Here is a 21,271-nt window from a genome sequence, read left to right on the forward strand (position 1 = left end):
ATTACTAAATTCTTTTAAGTCAAAATTTATGCAGACAAAGTTAATTTATGTAACTAGTGCAGTGCCCGTAGGAAGTTTGTATTCCTATAGAAAATTGGGAACTTAAGTATTTTTTTCATGCATGGTCATATGAGGTTGTGTTTGAAGGTGGGATGCACAAAGAGGTGTACTTACTCTTACATAGTTTTAACAGACAAAGTGTATGTTTGTTAAGACATACACAAATACACACAAATACAGTTATTTTAAGAAAAAAACTGACATTCATCCAACATGGTCAGACATATATATATATATATATATATATATATATATATATATATACACACACACAGAGAGATATAGGAAGGAATAAACAGAGTACATGAAGCACAAACATATGGATGTGAATACAGTAGTTTCTTTTGTCCCTCGGGCCATCAGGCTGTATAATGCAGCCACATCAGCCAGGGGCAGCAGACAGGGGCTATAAATGCCTAAACATAGTCTCAGGTGCCTTGACTCCTGTAACTTATTGCACTTTATATACTGTTTTTGTACTACTTATTTATGAACTTGTCTCTGTGCTGTTTTTATTCATTAACTTTTTTAACGTGTAACGTTTATATGTATGAATGAGAGCGACAGATGCCACACAATTTCCCTCAGGATTAACAAACTATTTATCTATCTATCTATCTATCTAGTTCTTATTAATAATATTAGTCAAGATATTTAGGTTTGTTGTGAAATGTGTGGATAAATATGTGAGCCACATGTGAGCCGACGATTTACATTCTAACATTTGAGGTAGAAATGACATAAATTTTGATCCAATCCAAACATTCAAAAGCCACTTGGCACAAAAAGATATTTGATTGACATGTGGAGTTGATAATAAGAATGTTGTAGGTCATTTTTGGTCTGTTTTGATTGATATGGTACATTATATTTTATGTGAATACAGTTTTTCAGATTGTTTTCAAAAATCAGTTTTATTATCAATTATATGAAAAAAGGATTCCTATTAAACAGGTTATAGGCAGCGAATCATACAAAATTAAACACATTTAGAATATTTAAAACAGCAAATCCTCACTACCCCACCTCCTGAACACACTTTATTTAAACTTTAGGTCACAGCAAATATAACATTTTATTCAGCTTATGTACTTACTGAAACTTTATAGAAATTGTGGGAAATTCGATTTTAGCAAAAAACAGATTTGAGCTAATGTCTCCTCAGTGTTGTCAAGTTGAATTCAATCGCAAGGAACACTGACAGCATACATTTCACACTAACTCTGACCAAGAGCTGCAACTTCAATGTCAGGGTAAAGTGAGAAAACAAACAGACTGCAGTAGAATGACTTTTGAGAACAGTAATCAGTTAAACATGTTCTTTCATGTTTGTTTGCAAATATCAACTGTGGCTCTCTAATGTTGTTGGTAACAAAGTTAAACAACATCATATAGCTCATGTTGCTCTCACCATTTCACAATAAAACATTTAAGCCAGCATCCCGTCAAACACTTGCGTTCACACCAGGCACGACACCAGCGACTGCAGCCACAGGTTGCCATGTAATTCCTATGTAATGACGCGTTTTGGCTCCAAACTGCGCAGCGCGACGCGATGGACGCGAGTGACGCGACGCGAGTGAAGCGATTTTGAGCATTTTGCGCGTTTGTAGAGCGATATTGCGTCACGTCATGTCGTGTTGCCCTCCTCCACAAGTTGAAAAATATGAACTTTTTCGTCTCATCGCGCCGCGATGACCAATCAGGGACTGAATATGTATTGACTTGGAGATGTCTGGAGTTTGACTGAAGATGTGAACATGTCCTGTCTCTGGTAGCAGCCTGTCAGCAGGACTTATGTCTCTTTTGTCCTTTATTTCACAATTATGACAGAGTTTTTGGAGCGAGCAGCAGCACCACAGAAGGGGGAGCGGAGTTTCTTTTTATTTTACGTGCGCGCGCAAGGGAATCATCCATGGAGATTATTTTACTTATTAACTACACAGATGTATAATAAAGCAAATGGTGAGGGGTTTCTAAATACAATTATGACAGAGTTTTTTGGGGGAAGAGCAAGCTGCAGCAAGCAGCGGAGTTTCTTTTTTTAAAATTGTTTACATGTGCACGCGTGAACGGGACAGCTGGTCCTCAAACTGGGTCCCGCAGAGGCGGAAGGACCGCTGAAAGCGGCCGTCATCCAGAAGCAGCTCTTGCAGCAAATAATGATACTCTCTGTATTGGGAGCTTTTCACAACAACTCACTCCGTGTGATCAAGGTCCGTCAGGATGACTTGACGCCGAGCGGAATGGAAGCTCCTCCTATTTGATGATGCACTGGGGCGAATTTTCGCAGCGAAAGTCCACCCAAGCAGAACAACACACCGGGCGAAGGAGGCGCGTCCGTCACCTGGCGACCCACACAACTTTGTAGTGTCTGATCGTGCCCGGTGTGAACGCAGCATTACAATCACAAGGCGCCATGGAGGGCACCATCTTGGAAATACTAATGTTACGATGTCAAAATAAAGGCTTTGAAAATGAATCCCAAAAAATATTCATCATAAGGATGCACATCATCATGTCATGTGCAAGCCATATCCGAACACACGTTTCTTGCTTTATAGATAGATGGCAACATAAACATGGGTAGACTAAAAGAGTAAGGCTTCAATGAAGATTCCTCTCAGAACAAACATCAGCAACTACAATAGTAAAGGTATGCTTTTATTTGATTTGAAGCAACACAACATACAGTGACGAAAATAAGTATTTGAACACCCTGTGATTTTGCAAGTTCTCCCACTTAGAAATCATGGAGGGGTCTGAAATTTTCATCTTAGGTGCATGTCCACTGTGAGAGACATAATCTAAAAAAAAATCCAGAAATCACAATGTATGATTTTTTTTTAATAATTTATTTGTATGTTACTGCTGCAAATAAGTATTTGAACACCTACCAACCAGCAAGAATTCTGGCTCTCACAGACCTGTTAATTTTTCTTTAAGAAGCCCTCTTATTCTGCACTCTTTACCTGTATTAATTGCACCTGTTTGAACTCGTTACCTGTATAAAAGACACCTGTTCACACAATCAATCACACTCCAACCTGTCCACCATAGCCAAGGCCAAAGAGCTGTCTAAGGACACCAGGGGCAAAACTGTAGACCTGCACAAGGCCGGGATGGACTACAGGACAACAGGCAAGCAGCTTGGTAGAAGACAACAACTGTTATGATTATTTATTAGAAAGTGGAAGAAACACAAGATGACTGTCAATCTCCCTCGGTCTGGGATTCCATGCAAGATCTCACTTTGTGGGGTAAGGATGATTCTGAGAAAGCTCAGAACTACACAGGAGGACCTGGTCAATGACCTGAAGAGAGCTGGGACCACAGTCACAAAGATTACATTAGTAACACATGATGCTGTCATTTTGTAAAATCCTGCAGGGCAGCAAGGTCCCCCTGCTCAAGCCAGCACATGTCCAGGCCCGTTTGAAGTTCACCAGTGACCATCTGGATGATCCAGAGGAGGCATGGGAGAACATCATGTGGTCAGATGAGACCAGAATAGAGCTTTTTGGAATCAACACCACTTACCATGTTTAAATGGTGAGAACAACCCCAAGAAAACCACCCCACCCGTGAAGCAGGGGGGTGGAAACATCACACTCTGGGGGTGCTCTTCTGCAAAGGGGACAGGACGACTGCACCGTATTGAAGGGAGGATGGATGGGGTCATGCATTGCGAGATTTTGGCAAACAATCTCCTTCCCTCAGTAAGAGCATTGAAGATCGGTCATGGCTGCGTCTTCCAGCATGACAATGACCCCAAACACACAGCCAGGGCAACTAAGGAGGGGCTCCGTAAGAAGCATTTCAAGCTCCTGGAGTGGCCTGGCCAGTCTCCAGACCTGAACTCAATAGAAAATCTTTGGAGAGAGCTGAAACTTCAAACCTGAAAGATCTAGAGAAGATATGTATGGAGGAGTGGACCAAAATCCCTGCTGCAACCTGGTGAAAAACTCCAGGAAATGTTTGACCTCTGTAATTGCAAACAAAGGCTACTGTACCAAATATTAACAGGTATTCAAATACTTATTTGCAGCAGAAACATACAAATAAATTATTAAAAAATCATACATTATGATTTCCTGAGTTTTTTTTTTTCTTTTTTTTTAGATTATGTCACTCACAGTGGACATGCACCTAAGATGAAAATTTCAGACCCCTCCATGATTTCTAAGTGGGAGAACTTGCAAAATCACAGGGTGTTCAAATACTTATTTTCCTCACTGTATATACAGTGACCAGATCTAATCTGTATGTCCATATGGCAATCCTCATTTACCTTTTATCCACATTGACTACTATCGTAATGCAGTCACACATGGTAGCTGTCCAATCTCTCTTCTGTTGTACACTTTTTCTGAATGCTGCAAGTAAACACAGAGATCTGACTGACAGCATCTGGATTACAACTATAACCTGATAGTAAGTTTAAATTTATTGAAAGTTCCTCTGGCTTCTCCCTTTTGGTGATTTCAGGGGCCCGTCTTGGAAATCCACCACCTGCTGCTGCGGTTTTATATTCTATTCTGAAATGAACAAAATGCCTCCAAAGAAATCAAGTTTGGGGACACTAACCCCAGCTGCTAAAAAAAAAGGTGAGAAGAAAGAAAAAGAAAAGGGCTGGACACAAAACCAACTTTCAAGTTTTATTCTATTTAATGGAAGAGATATATTTTCTTGGAGTATAGCTGCTTTGCAGCGGGTATACCTGCTAGTCTATATATATATAAAGGGTCTCAAGATTTGCTTGCTAAGATAGAAAAAATAGTTAATAGTGGTGCAATACCTTAAATCATGCCCGATACACACTGTGTCTGTGTGTGTCAAATGATTCCTAGCTGAGACCCAACAAAGAGATCACACAAAGAAACACAAAAATAGTCTTTAATGACTCACAGAGGGCAGTACATGGGAAGGCAGTCCTAAACTGGCAACAGTGTCGGTTAGGCTAGCATCTCACTGAGGCGCAACTGGTGGAGAGTAGGGGGGGACACAAAAATGCGCACAAACAGGCAGCTGACAATGATCTCATGTGGAATCTCAATGAATTGGTCCTCCCAACATGTGTGCGCATGGCAGGCAACTGTCTGAAAATATGCCCACAAATCTTGAGAAGTACACACACATACCTTTCGAGAGCCACTGACATGACACACAGCAGACAAGCTAAATTCAAGCAGCACTGGCACGTTCCTTGCAGGCGCAAGTGCATAGGTGTTAAGACTGCACATTCTACATACAGAAAATCTGAAGTAATACCAAAGTTAAAAAAATCCATATCAATCCCAAAGTCTATAGGAGCCATTACAGAAATGATTAACACTTACGTGCCAGCATGAGTCCTTTGTTTTCAGGCTGGTGGGCTATTCTGCATTCCCAGGGTAAAAGACCAGGACCTTGAAATGCTCCTTCCGGAGCCACTCCTTAGTTGCCCTGGCTGTGTGTTTGGGGTTATTGTCATGCTGGAAGACCCAACCACGACCCAAGTTCAATGTTCTTACTGAGGGAAAAAGGCTGTTTGCAAAAATCTCGCTAAACATGACCCTATCTATCCTCCCGTCAATACGGTGCAGTCGTCATGTCCCCGTTGCAGAAAAGCACCCCTAAAAATGAGGTTTCCGGCCCCATGCATCACGGTTGGGATGGTGTTCTTGGGGTTGTTCTCATCCTCCAAACACTGCGAGTGGAGCTGATACCAAAAAGCTCTACTTTGGTATCATCTGAGCACAAGACCTTCTCCCATGCCTACTCTGGATCATCCAGATGGTCACTGACGAACTTCAAACGGGCCTGGACATGTGCTGGCTTTAGCAGGGGGACCTTGCTGCCCTGGAGGATTTTAAACCATGATGGCGTAGTGTGTTACTAACGTAATCTTTGCGACTGTGGTCCCAGCTCTCTTCAGGTCACTGACCAGGTCCTCCTGCGTAGGTCTGGGCTTTCTAAGAATTAACCTTACCCCATGAGGCGAGATGCTGCATGGAGCCCCCGACCGAGGAAGATTGACAGTCAGCTTGTGTTTCTTCCATTTTCTAATAATTCCACCAACAGTTGTTGTCTTCTCACCAAGCTGCTTGCCTGTTGTCCTGTAGCTCATCCCAGCCTTGTGAAGGTCTACAATTTTGTCCCTGGTGTCCTTAGACAGCTATTTGGTCTTGGCCATGTTAGATAGGTTGGAGTGTGATTGATTGAGTGTGTGGACAGGTGTCTTTTATAAAGGTAATGAGCTCTAACAGGTGCAATTAATACAGGTAAGGACTGCAGAATAGGAGAGCTTCTTCAAGAAAACTAACAGGTCTGTGAGCCAGACTTTTTGCTGGTTGGTAGGTGATCAAATACCTATTTCATGCAATAAAATGCAAATTAATTATTTAAAAATCATACAATGTGATCTGATTTTTTTTTTTTTTTTTACATTCTGTCTCTCACAGTTGAAGTGTACCTACGATAAAATTACAGACCTCTCTATTCTTTGTAGGTGGGAAAACGTGCAAAATCGAGAGTGGATGAAATACTTATTTGCTTCAGTGCATGTGTGTGTGTTTATATATATATATATATATATATATATATATACACATAGATGTGTGTGTGTGTGTGTTTATGTATTGTTATATGTTTTTTTTGTTGTTTTGCTGTTCATTTGTTTTGAGATGTCTTTGCATTGTAAAGCACTTTGAGATATGAGCTGTTTAGAACTAATGCTATCATTATTATTATTATTATTATTATTAATTTAAGCTCAAAGAAGAACAACAATGTGAGGGACACCTCGACTCTCCTTGGACCTGTGAACAAACTCAGTCTAATCTAACCCCTGGCAATGATAAAGCAAAGTGATTCTAAACTGATTTTGGCTTGGAAAAGGGGAGCAATAAAATGTCAGGAAGGAAATTTCGCAGCTGCACCAGAGACTAATGCAGAGCAGTTTTAATGAGGTTGTGCATGTGCAACAACAAAAAAGGATAAATGAGGGAGAGAGGGAAGAAATAAAGGGGGGAAATGGAAATGAATAAATAAGACATCATCATCCAAACCCACAAAACAGCAGATTTGCACATTCCCTTTTTGACTTCCAGGATGCAACTACAGTTTTTAACCTCTTGCTTATCTGCAACTGAGAGCGCTCATGAACTATGAGCTGGGAAAGCTTACCTGCTGTGTCAAAGCTCTGCAAGTCTTAAATGTCTCTCTTCACTCTTAAATCCCATTTATTTCATTCTTCCCTACAATTCTTCCTGTTCATGACCTGAGTAGTGCTTGGCTGGACATGGCCAAGGGGATGCCCACAATTGCCTGTGCCAGACAAATAGTTACTATTGAGAGGTGGGGATGGAATGTTTGTCTGCCTGTGTAGTTGCCATCCAGGACCCAAGGTGGTTGCATAGTGTGGTGAACACGACAACATGGGGCACCAGCTGACTTGACCTGTGCTATGACTGTGCTGAACAGTGCCGCTTTACTCCTGCCACAGGTGTGATGTCGTGCATCCTGCGACCGCAAAGCCCGGGCCGGCACGTAGAGTTCCACCAGATCAGCCAGATAAGATGGCGCCAGTCAATGAACAACCTTATAAGTCAATAGCAAAACCTTAAAATCTGCTCTCACAGAGACAGGGAGCCAGTGCAAAGATGCCAAAATGGGTGTGATATGTTCAAACCTTCTGCTACGTGTCAGAAGTCTGGCGGCAGCGTTCTGAACCAGCTGAAGACCCATAATGCTGGACTAACCCTGAAAATAGAACATTACAATAATCTAGTCTAGAAGAAACAAAAGCATGAATCAGGTTCTCAGCATCAAATCAAATCAAATCAAATCAAATCAATTTTATTTATATAGCGCCAAATCACAACAAACAGGCAAAGCCATACAGTAATTACGGAAAAACCCCAACGGTCAAAACGACCCCCTGTGAGCAAGCACTTGGCGACAGTGGGAAGAAAAAACTCCCTTTTAACAAGAAGAAACCTCCAGCAGAACCAGGCTCAGGGAGGGGCAGTCTTCTGCTGGGACTGGTTGGGGCTGAGGGAGAGAACCAGGAAAAAGACATGCTGTGGAGGGGAGCAGAGATCAATCACTAATGATTAAATGCAGAGTGGTGCATACAGAGCAAAAAGAGAAAGAAACACTCAGTGCATCATGGGAACCCCCCAGCAGTCTAAGTCTATAGCAGCATAACTAAGGGATGGTTCAGGGTCACCTGATCCAGCCCTAACTATAAGCTTTAGCAAAAACGAAAGTTTTAAGCCTAATCTTAAAAGTAGAGAGGGTGTCTGTCTCCCTGATCCGAATTGGGAGCTGGTTCCACAGGAGAAGAGCCTGAAAGCTGAAGGCTCTGCCTCCCATTCTACCCTTAAAAACTCTAGGAACTACAAGTAAGCCTGCAGTCTGAGAGCGAAGCTCTATTGGGGTGATATGGTACTATGAGGTCCCTAAGATAAGATGGGACCTGATTATTCAAAACCTAATAAGTAAGAAGAAGAATTTTAAATTCTATTCTAGAATTAACAGAAAGCCAATGAAGAGAGGCCAATATGGGTGAGATATGCTCTCTCCTTCTAGTCCCCATTAGTACTCTAGCTGCAGCATTTTGAATTAACTGAAGGCTTTTCAGGGAACTTTTAGGACAACCTGATAATAATGAATTACAATAGTCCAGCCTAGAGGAAATAAATGCATGAATTAGTTTTTCAGCATCACTCTGAGACAAGACCTTTCTAATTTTAGAGATACTGCGCAAATGCAAAAAAGCACTCCTACATATTTGCTTAATATGCGCACTGAATGACATATCCTGATCAAAAATGACTCTAAGATTTCTCACAGTATTACTAGAGGTCAGGGTAATGCCATCCAGAGTAAGAATCTGGTTAGACACCATGTTTCTAAGATTTGTGGGGCCAAGTACAATAACTTCAGTTTTATCTGAGTTTAAAAGCAGGAAATTAGAGGTCATCCATGTCTTTATGCCTGTAAGACAATCCTGCAGTTTAGCTAATTGGTGTGTGTCCTCTGGCTTCATGGCTAGATAAAGCTGGGTATCATCTGCGTAACAATGAAAATTTAAGCAATGCTGTCTAATAATACTGCCTAAGGGAAGCATGTATAAAGTGAATAAAACTGGTCCTAGCACAGAACCTTGTGGAACTCTGTAATTAACCTTAGTCTGTGAAGAAGATTCCCCATTTACATGAACAAATTGTAATCTATTAGATAAATATGATTCAAACCACCGCAGCGCAGTGCCTTTAATACCTATGGCATGCTCTAATCTCTGTAATAAAATTTTATGGTCAACAGTATCAAAAGTAGCACTGAGGTCTAACAAAACAAGCACAGAGATGAGTCCACTGTCTGAGGCCATAAGAAGATCATTTGTAACCTCTGTACTATGATGAATTCTAAAACCTGACTGAAACTCTTCAAATAGACCATTCCTCTGCAGATGATCAGTTAGCTGTTTTACAACTACCCTTTCAAGAATTTTTGAGAGAAAAGGAAGGTTGGAGTTTGGCCTATAATTAGCTAAGATAGCTGGGTCAAGTGATGGCTTTTTAAGTAATGGTTTATAATTACAGCCACCTTAAAAGACTGTGGTACATAGCCAACTAATAAAGATAGATTGATCATATTTAAGATCGAAGCATTAATTAATGGTAGGGCTTCCTTGAGCAGTCTGGTAGGAATGGGGTCTAATAGACATGTTGATGGTTTGGAGGAAGTAACTAATGAAAATAACACAGACAGAACAATCGGAGAGAAAAAGTCTAACCAAATACCGGCATCACTGAAAGCAGCCAAAGATAACGATATCTTTGGGATGGTTATGAGTAATTTTTTCTCTAATAATTAAAATTTTGTTAGCAAAGAAAGTCATGAAGTCATTACTAGTTAAAGTTAATGGAATACTCAGCTCAACAGAGCTCTAACTCTTTGTCAGCCTGGCTACAGTGCTGAAAAGAAACCTGGGGTTGTTCTTATTTTCTTCAATTAGTGATGAGTAGAAAGATGTCCTAGCTTTACGGAAGGCTTTTTTATACAGCAACAGACTCTTTTTCCAGGCTAAGTGAAGATCTTCTAAATTAGTGAGACGCCATTTCCTCTCCAACTTACGGGTTATCTGCTTTAAGCTGCGAGTTTGTGAGTTATACCACGGAGTCAGGCACTTCTGATTTAAGGCTCTCTTTTTCAGAGGAGCTACAGCATCCAAAGTTGTCCTCAATGAGGATGTAAAACTATTGACGAGATAATCTATCTCACTCACAGAGTTTAGGTAGCTAGTCTGCACTGTGTTGGTATATGGCATTGGAGAACATAAAGAAGGAATCATATCCTTAAACCTAGTTACAGCGCTTTCTGAAAGACTTCTACTGCAATGAAACTTATTCCCCACTGCTGGGTAGTCCATCAGAGTAAATGTAAATGTTATTAAGAAATGATCAGACAGAAGGGGGTTTTCAGGGAATACTGTTAAGTCTTCAATTTCCATACCATAAGTCAGAACAAGATCTAAGGTATGACTAAAGTGGTGGGTGGACTCATTTACATTTTGAGCAAAGCCAATCGAGTCTAACAATAGATTAAATGCAGTGTTGAGGCTGTCATTCTCAGCATCTGTGTGAATGTTGAAATCGCCCACTTTTGAAACTGCTGGCTAAGGCTAAGCGTAAATTTGGTAAGATTGTAATTCACGTCGGCAGTAATGACACCCGGTTACGCCAATCGGAGGTCACTAAAATTAACATTAAATCGGTGTGTAACTTTGCAAAAACAATGTCGGACTCTGTAGTTTTCTCTGGGCCCCTCCCCAATCGGACCGGGAGTGACATGTTCAGCCGCATGTTCTCCTTGAATTGCTGGCTGTCTGAGTGGTGTCCAAAAAATGAGGTGGGCTTCATAGATAATTGGCAAAGCTTCTGGGGAAAACCTGGTCTTGTTAGGAGAGACGGCATCCATCCCACTTTGGATGGAGCAGCTCTCATTTCTAGAAATCTGGCCAATTTTCTTAAATCCTCCAAACCGTGACTATCCAGGGTTGGGACCAGGAAGCAGAGTTGTAGTCTTACACACCTCTCTGCAGCTTCTCTCCCCCTGCCATCCCCTCATTACCCCATCCCCGTAGAGACGGTGCCTGCTCCCAGACTACCAATAACCAGCAAAAATCTATTTAAGCATAAAAATTCAAAAAGAAAAAATAATATAGTACCTTCAACTGCACCACAGACTAAAACAGTTAAATGTGGTCTATTAAACATTAGGTCTCTCTCTTCTAAGTCCCTGTTGGTAAATGATATAATAATTGATCAACATATTGATTTATTCTGCCTAACAGAAACCTGGTTACAGCAGGATGAATATGTTAGTTTAAATGAGTCAACACCCCCGAGTCACACTAACTGTCAGAATGCTCGTAGCACGGGCCGGGGCGGAGGATTAGCAGCAATCTTCCATTCCAGCTTATTAATTAATCAAAAACCCAGACAGAGCTTTAATTCATTTGAAAGCTTGTCTCTTAGTCTTGTCCATCCAAATTGGAAGTCCCAAAAACCAGTTTTATTTGTTATTATCTATCGTCCACCTGGTCGTTACTGTGAGTTTCTCTGTGAATTTTCAGACCTTTTGTCTGACTTAGTGCTTAGCTCAGATAAGATAATTATAGTGGGCGATTTTAACATCCACACAGATGCTGAGAATGACAGCCTCTACACTGCATTTAATCTATTATTAGACTCTATTGGCTTTGCTCAAAAAGTAAATGAGTCCACCCACCACTTTAATCATATCTTAGATCTTGTTCTGACTTATGGTATGGAAATAGAAGACTTAACAGTATTCCCTGAAAACTCCCTTCTGTCTGATCATTTCTTAATAACATTTACATTTACTCTGATGGACTACCCAGCAGTAGGGAATAAGTTTCATTACACTAGAAGTCTTTCAGAAAGCGCTGTAACTAGGTTTAAGGATATGATTCCTTCTTTATGTTCTCTAATGCCATATAACAACACAGTGCAGAGTAGCTACCTAAACTCTGTAAGGGAGATAGAGTATCTCGTCAATAGTTTTACATCCTCATTGAAGACAACTTTGGATGCTGTAGCTCCTCTGAAAAAGAGAGCTTTAAATCAGAAGTGTCTGACTCCGTGGTATAACTCACAAACTCGTAGCTTAAAGCAGATAACCCGTAAGTTGGAGAGGAAATGGCATCTCACTAATTTAGAAGATCTTCACTTAGCCTGGAAAAAGAGTCTGTTGCTCTATAAAAAAGCCCTCCGTAAAGCTAGGACATCTTTCTACTCATCACTAATTGAAGAAAATAAGAACAACCCCAGGTTTCTTTTCAGCACTGTAGCCAGGCTGACAAAGAGTCAGAGCTCTATTGAGCTGAGTATTCCATTAACTTTAACTAGTAATGACTTCATGACTTTCTTTGCTAACAAAATTTTAACTATTAGAGAAAAAATTACTCATAACCATCCCAAAGACGTATCGTTATCTTTGGCTGCTTTCAGTGATGCCGGTATTTGGTTAGACTCTTTCTCTCCGATTGTTCTGTCTGAGTTATTTTCATTAGTTACTTCATCCAAACCATCAACATGTTTATTAGACCCCATTCCTACCAGGCTGCTCAAGGAAGCCCTACCATTATTTAATGCTTCGATCTTAAATATGATCAATCTATCTTTGTTAGTTGGCTATGTACCACAGGCTTTTAAGGTGGCAGTAATTAAACCATTACTTAAAAAGCCATCACTTGACCCAGCTATCTTAGCTAATTATAGGCCAATCTCCAACCTTCCTTTTCTCTCAAAAATTCTTGAAAGGGTAGTTGTAAAACAGCTAACTGATCATCTGCAGAGGAATGGTCTATTTGAAGAGTTTCAGTCAGGTTTTAGAATTCATCATAGTACAGAAACAGCATTAGTGAAGGTTACAAATGATCTTCTTATGGCCTTGGACAGTGGACTCATCTCTGTGCTTGTTCTGTTAGACCTCAGTGCTGCTTTTGATACTGTTGACCATAAAATTTTATTACAGAGATTAGAGCATGCCATAGGTATTAAAGGCACTGCGCTGCGGTGGTTTGAATCATACTTGTCTAATAGATTACAATTTGTTCATGTAAATGGGGAATCTTCTTCACAGACTAAAGTTAATTATGGAGTTCCACAAGGTTCTGTGCTAGGACCAATTTTATTCACTTTATATATGCTTCCCTTAGGCAGTATTATTAGACGGTATTGCTTAAATTTTCATTGTTACGCAGATGATACCCAGCTTTATCTATCCATGAAGCCAGAGGACACACACCAATTAGCTAAACTGCAGGATTGTCTTACAGACATAAAGACATGGATGACCTCTAATTTCCTGCTTTTAAACTCAGATAAAACTGAAGTTATTGTACTTGGCCCCACAAATCTTAGAAACATGGTGTCTAACCAGATCCTTACTCTGGATGGCATTACCCTGACCTCTAGTAATACTGTGAGAAATCTTGGAGTCATTTTTGATCAGGATATGTCATTCAAAGCGCATATTAAACAAATATGTAGGACTGCTTTTTTGCATTTACGCAATATCTCTAAAATCAGAAAGGTCTTGTCTCAGAGTGATGCTGAAAAACTAATTCATGCATTTATTTCCTCTAGGCTGGACTATTGTAATTCATTATTATCAGGTTGTCCTAAAAGTTCCCTAAAAAGCCTTCAGTTAATTCAAAATGCTGCAGCTAGAGTACTGACGGGGACTAGAAGGAGAGAGCATATCTCACCTATATTGGCTTCTCTTCATTGGCTTCCTGTTAATTCTAGAATAGAATTTAAAATTCTTCTTCTTACTTATAAGGTTTTGAATAATCAGGTCCCATCTTATCTTAGGGACCTCGTAGTACCATATCACCCCAATAGAGCGCTTCGCTCTCAGACTGCAGGCTTACTTGTAGTTCCTAGGGTTTGTAAGAGTAGAATGGGAGGCAGAGCCTTCAGCTTTCAGGCTCCTCTCCTGTGGAACCAGCTCCCAATTCAGATCAGGGAGACAGACACCCTCTCTACTTTTAAGATTAGGCTTAAAACTTTCCTTTTTGCTAAAGCTTATAGTTAGGGCTGGATCAGGTGACCCTGAACCATCCCTTAGTTATGCTGCTATAGACGTAGACTGCTGGGGGGTTCCCATGATGCACTGTTTCTTTCTCTTTTTGCTCTGTATGCACCACTCTGCATTTAATCATTAGTGATCGATCTCTGCTCCCCTCCACAGCATGTCTTTTTCCTGGTTCTCTCCCTCAGCCCCAACCAGTCCCAGCAGAAGACTGCCCCTCCCTGAGCCTGGTTCTGCTGGAGGTTTCTTCCTGTTAAAAGGGAGTTTTTCCTTCCCACTGTAGCCAAGTGCTTGCTCACAGGGGGTCGTTTTGACCATTGGGGTTTTACATAATTATTGTATGGCCTTGCCTTACAATATAAAGCGCCTTGGGGCAACTGTTTGTTGTGATTTGGCGCTATATAAAAAAAATTGATTGATTGATTGATTATCTGAGCTAAGCACTAAGTCAGACAAAAGGTCCGAAAATTCACAGAGAAACTCACAGTACCAACCAGGTGGACGATAGATAACAACAAATAAAACTGTTTTTTGGGACTTCCAATTTGGATGGACAAGACTAAGAGTCAAGCTTTCAAATGAATTAAAGCTCTGTCTGGGTTTTTGATTAATTAATAAGCTGGAGTGGAAGATTGCTGCTAATCCTCCCCCTCGGCCCATGCTACGAGCATTCTGGCAGTCAGTGTGACTCGGGGGTGTTGACTCATTTAAACTAACATATTCATCCTGCTGTAACCAGGTTTCTGTAAGGCAGAATAAATCAATATGTTGATCAATTATTATATCATTTACTAACAGGGACTTAGAAGAGAGAGATATAATGTTTAATAGACCACATTCAACTGTTTTAGTCTGTGGTGCAGTTGAAGGTGCTATATTATTTTTTCTTTTTTAATTTTTATGCTTAAATAGATTTTTGCTGGTTATTGGTGGTCTGGGAGCAGGCACCGTCTCTACGGGGATGGGGTAATGAGGGGATGGCAGGGGGAGAGAAGCTGCAGAGAGGTGTGTAAGACTACAACTCTGCTTCCTGATCCCAACCCTGGATAGTCACGGTTTGGACGGTTTAATAAAATTGGCCAGATTTCTAGGAATGAGAGCTGCACCATCCAAAGTGGGATGGATGCCGTCTCTCCTAACAAGACCAGGTTTTCCTCAGAAGCTTTGCCAATTATCTATGAAGCCCACCTCATTTTTTGGACACCACTCAGACAGCCAGCAATTCAAGAACATGCGGCTAAACATGTCACTCCCGGTGCGATTGGGGAGGGGCCCAGAGAAAACTACAGAGTCCGACATTGTTTTTGCAAAGTTACACACCGATTCAATGTTAATTTTAGTGACCTCCGATTGGCGTAACCGGAGGTCACGTGCCGACGTGAATTACAATCTTACCAAATTTACGCTTAGCCTTAGCCAGCAGTTTCAAATTTCCTTCAATGTCGCCTGCTCTGGCCCCAGAAGACAACTGACTATGGTTGCTTGTGTCGCTAACTTCACATTTCTCAAAACAGAGTCGCCAATAACCAGAGTTTGTTCCTCGGCGGGTGTGTCGCCGAGTGGGGAAAAATGGTTAGAGATGTGAACGGGTTGGTGGTGTACAGGGGGCTTCTGTTTAGGACTACGCTTCCTCCTCACAGTCACCCAGCCGGCCTGCTTTCCCAGCTGCTCGGGATCCGCTGGGGGGCAGCTAATGGTGGCTAAGCTACCTTGGTCCGCACCGACTACAGGGGCCTGGCTAGCTGTAGGATTTTCCAAGGTGCGGAGCCGAATCTCCAATTCGCCCAGCCTGGCCTCCAAAGCTACGAATAAGATACACTTATTACAAGTACCATTACTGCTAAAGGAGGCTGAGGAATAACTAAACATTTCACACCCAGAACAGAGAAGTGCCGGAGAGACAGGAGAAGCCGCCATGCTAAACCGGCTAAGAGCTAGTAGCTGCGCTAAGCTAGCGGATTCCTAAAAACACACAAAGTGAATAATGTGTAAATAATTTAGAGGTGAATTCAGCAGAGGGAGTGCTTTAGTTAAGGCACGTGAAGATTACACTGTGAAACAAATCGTTATCTAGTTATCTAGATCAATCTAACTGCACAGATTAAACAGATAACAGATACAGCAAAACACAGCTGTGCTCCGGAACAGGAAGTGATACAATACTGCAGTGAGAGCCAACCACCAGTAGAGGCAAGCCAATGACACCAGTCTATTGTAGATTTCCATCAGCCATGGACAGGAAGGGGCGGATCCTCGCTATATTTCTCAGATGGAAAAAAGCAGTCCTAGTAACATCAGGGATGTGGAGGTCTTTAACTCAGTGGAGTTGTGGAGGTGATATAAACTCAGATCAGCATTGCTCCATTTATTACTTGGAATTTTAATGATTTTGACAAAGGTGATACTTTATTCACTAATATGGTTCGTGTTGCAATTTAATCTCATCTCATCTCATCTTCAACCGCTTATCCAGAACCGGGATGGTGGGGCAACAGCTGCAGCAGGGAACCCCAAACTTCCCTTTCCCATGCCACATTAACTGCCTCTGACTGGGGGATACAGAGGTGTTCACAGGCCAGTGTGATATAATCTCTCCACCTAGTCCTGGGACTCCTCCCAGGGTCTTCTCCCAGCTGGACATGCCTGGAACACCTCCCTAGGGAGGTGCCCAGGGGGTATCCTTACCAGATGTCCAAACCACCTCAGCTGGCTCCTTTCAACGCGAAGGAGCAGCGGCTCTGCTCCGAGCTCCCCACGATGACTGAGCTTCTTATGTTATCTCTAAAGGAGACACTAACCACCCTCCCAACAAAACCCATGTCGGCTGCTTATACCCGCAATCTAGTTCTGTTGGTCATGACCTAACCCTAATGACCATAGGTGAGAGTAGGGATCGAGAGCTTCACCTTTTGGCTCAGCAGTACGGTAGAAGACACACAACAACGCCCCTGCTGTACCAATTCTCCGGCCAATGTCACGCCCCACTGTCCCCTCAATCGTGAACAAGACCCAGAAGTACTTGAAGGCCTTCACTTGCAATTTAATACAATTAACTATTTTATTTTAAAACTTCATGAAAAACAAGATTGAAAAAGCTTGTTCAACAATATGACCCTTTTAATGTAACATGTCAAAGGCTGAAATTCAGATATTATGACAAGACATGAAGAACTTCCATCTGCTTAATGCAAAGTGGCCTCTTCAGCTAAACATTTATTTAATAGGGTGATTAACTGCATTTGAATCATCAACAATTTGGACATTCAGTTTGGTCTATAAATGTTTGGACACTGACAAAGCTGAAGAGAGGACTGCCGAGAGCAAGAGATGGGAATATTACTGGAAAGCACAGGTGAGTGAGTGAAAGGATTAGAAGGAAAAAAGTAGAGTGGTCCACTTCTGTGATGTTAAAATGCATCAATACTGAAGCCAAAAAAAGCTCTTATTCAGGCAGCATTTTTACCGATCTGCCTTTGTCTCTTTCTATTCTTTCTTTTCAACATTTTAAGACAAACAGGGAAACATGGATGCAACTCTTTGAAGTTACTAACAACTCAGATTGTCAAACTATTGGCAGGGGACGTCCTAAGCCCTACACACACACAATGACTGGCACACACACATTGTATATGCACACTCACTCATGCAGAAAAATACTAGTTTTTTATTTATTTGGTTTTATACTCATCCATCTTTGTTTGATTTTGTGTGTGTGTGCGCGTATGTGTGTGCATGTGAAGCTTTTTTTCCACACCACCAGCAGACCGTGTAAAAGGCATTAACACCTGTGCTAAATACACAGCTTTGTGCGAGTGAGAAAAAAAATGTACAGAGCCGTGTAAAAGGCCAGCTTTGAAAAGCAGCTGAGATGAAAAGCAACTCTTAACTGAGAAAGAACAGAGCGACAGAACATGTCACATATTCACACCAAATCTCAGCAGCTGAAGTGCCAATGCTCTTTCTCAGCTGCTAGTAAGAGCAGAAAAGAGAGCAGGGACACTCAAGTGCATTATTGTCAGAAAAATGCATGGAAAGACTACACAAAAAAAAAAAATCTGTTATAAAGAGACAGAAGCAACAGATTGCAGAAAAAGAAATTCTGTAATCAGTGAGAGCCAAATGTGCGGGTACATCAGACGCAGAGGAACTATAAGAAATATACATGCTTGTTTTTGTGCTCTCGTACTCACAAAGGATAACCTGGCTGCAAATGAAGAATGAATAACTTCATACAGACTTTATCAAACATACGTGCTGTTTGTACATGTTTCGTTTTCACATCTACAGTTGTGGCCGGAGGTTTACATATACTCAGTGTGGCCATGAATGCCATGGAAATTTTGGGCTTTTAATTAGGTGTTTGAACTGTTCTTTTGCTGGGCTGGAATGATTGTACATCATACATCATTAAAGACTTCAAAAAAACAAGAATTGTGTGCACAAGTTTGAATTTGTTTTGGATCTTCTCTAATCCACAGAGGCTCAAAATAACACATACAGGCTCAAATATACACATGCATTCACTTAAATATTTTAATAAGTTGTGCCGAAGTTTCTACAATGTCTCTTAATAACAGCAAGGCCTATTAACTCGTTGTTCATGATCATAATTGACTACAACTGGTAGTTTCTCTTTGCAATCTTAAAAATGATGTGTTTGACAGTACTCACTGGACTGACCAATACTCATGGAAAACGATGAGTCAAAAAGAACTCAGCAAGGTCTAAGAAGGACAACTGTAGATTTACACCTTAGGAAGGTGTATCTGAGCCATTTCTAAACAACTGCAGATTCCAAGATCATCAGTTCAAGCAACTGGATGCAAGTACAAGTTAGTGGGATGTGTCACCACTTTGCCAAGGTTTGGAAGAAGACCCCAACTGTCACCCTCAGAGGAAATTGTCATGAGAGGAAACTGGTTAAGCCTCGGTCCCACTGAGTGAAGAAGGAGTGAAGAAGGAGCCATGCACCCTGTTTTTTTTGTTTTGTGAGCTATTGTGGCATTATAGTGGCTCAGAGTGGCTCTTACAGGCATTATCTTCAGTTAACGAGGCTCCTCTCTGAGCGTGGCGCTAATTTCAAGATGTTCAAAATTTAGCAACAACAGCATGGCGCAGTTTGTGTTCGAGTTACTGCGACAGCTTAGAGGCATTTGCGTGGTGCTTACGAGTCTGCAAAAAGTCCATTATCCGTGCGCCTGGCACCTTCGCAGGACCTGAGAGGCTATTTTTGGAGCGGCTGCTCCTCTTGCGCACACAATTGCACCTGCTCTGTGTGATGGATTCTATATAGATTGTAGTGGATTAATCATTTTCTGCCAAACCTTGGATGTTGAAAAGACTTCTAATCACTTCTGGCATCATAGAGGACTGTTTCATCTGGACACTTTTTTCCCTTTCTTTCCCGCTCGATGTGGGATGTATTTTGAACAGCTTAAGGTAATTATTTTTAATGTCTTTTATAGCTTGATAAAACGGTTCCTAGCTGTAAAAATATGTCTGTATGTTGATGTCTGTTGTATGTAAAAGTATGTTAATTTAATATCTTGTTAATGGATCACATGAGCTCCGCTGTGTGTGCGCACTGAGGCAGGACCTGAGAGGCTATTTTTGGAGCGGCTCTCCTCCTTTTGCACACAATTCCACCAGCTCTGTGCGCTGGACTCTATATAAAATAATTATTTTGTAGTGGATTAATCATTTTCTGTCAAACCTTGCATGCCAAAAATACCTCTAATCACTTCTGGAATTAATGGATAACATGAGCTCCGCTGTGTGTGCGCACTGAGGCAGTGACTCATCATCACGCTTCAAACGAGCATTTAGGCAGAACGCCAGCTCACAAAAGAGTGATATTTCAGTCAATATTGGACAAACACAAAGTTAAAATTTGGGTGACTGCGTGAAAGTGGATGTGTGTTTAAAGCCATGGAAGATAATAACTCCAGTGGAGCAGTTGTGAGGCAACACAGGTGGAGAGCGCGCAAAAGACCGATTTTGAAGACATAACACAAAGTTAAAAGTTGTATCATGGTGACTTGTAAGCTGCGGAAAAAAAAAAAAATAATATATATATATATATATATATATATATATATATATATATATATACTCAACAAAAATATAAACGCAACACTTTTGGTTTTGCTCCCATTTTGTATGAGATGAACTCAAAGATCTAAAACTTTTTCCACATATACAATATCACCATTCCTCTCAAATATTGTTCACAAACCAGTCTAAATCTGTGATAGTGAGCACTTCTCCTTTGTTGAGATAATCCATCCCACCTCACAGGTGTGCCATATCAAGATGCTGATTAGACACCATGATTAGTGCAGAGGTGTGCCTTAGACTGCCCACAATAAAAGGCCACTCTGAAAGGTGCAGTTTTATCACACAGCACAATGCCACAGATGTCGCAAGATTTGAAGGAGCATGCAATTGGCATGCTGACAGCAGGAATGTCAACCAGAACTGTTGCTCATGTATTGAATGTTCATTTCTCTACCATAAGCCGTCTCCAAAGGCGTTTCAGAGAATTTGGCAGTACATTCAACCAGCCTCACAACCGCAGACCACGTGTAACCACACCAGCCCAGGACCTCCACATCCAGCATGTTCACCTTCAAGATCATCTGAGACCAGCCACTCGGACAGCTGCTGAAACAATCGGTTTGCATAACCAAAGAATTTCTGCACAAACTGTCAGAAACTGTCTCAGGGAAGCTCATCTGCATGCTCATCGTCCTCATCGGGGTCTCGACCTGACTCCAGTTCGTCGTCGTAACCGATTTGAGTGGGCAAATGCTCACATTCGCTGCCGTTTGGCACGTTGGAGAGGTGTTCTCTTCACGGATGATGCGAAGGAGATGTGTTGCACTGCATGAGGCAAATGGTGGTCACACCAGATACTGACTGGTATCCCCCCCCCCAATAAAACAAAACTGCACCTTTCAGAGTGGCCTTTTATTGTGGGCAGTCTAAGGCACACCTGTGCACTAATCATGGTGTCTAATCAGCATCTTGATATGGCACACCTGTGAGGTGGGATGGATTATCTCAACAAAGGAGAAGTGCTCACTATCACAGATTTAGA

At 41.4% G+C, this 21,271-nt stretch overlaps 1 protein-coding gene across 2 annotated transcripts in view; it reads right to left on the reverse strand.

The window, feature by feature from the left end:
• Positions 1-21,271, reverse strand: part of LOC117524798 (partitioning defective 3 homolog B-like) — an 830,560-nt gene that overhangs the window by 428,160 nt on the left and 381,129 nt on the right. The window lies entirely within an intron of this gene.

The sequence above is a fragment of the Thalassophryne amazonica genome, chromosome 14 (genome assembly GCF_902500255.1).
Source record: "Thalassophryne amazonica chromosome 14, fThaAma1.1, whole genome shotgun sequence".
NCBI classification, from domain to species: domain Eukaryota; kingdom Metazoa; phylum Chordata; class Actinopteri; order Batrachoidiformes; family Batrachoididae; genus Thalassophryne; species Thalassophryne amazonica.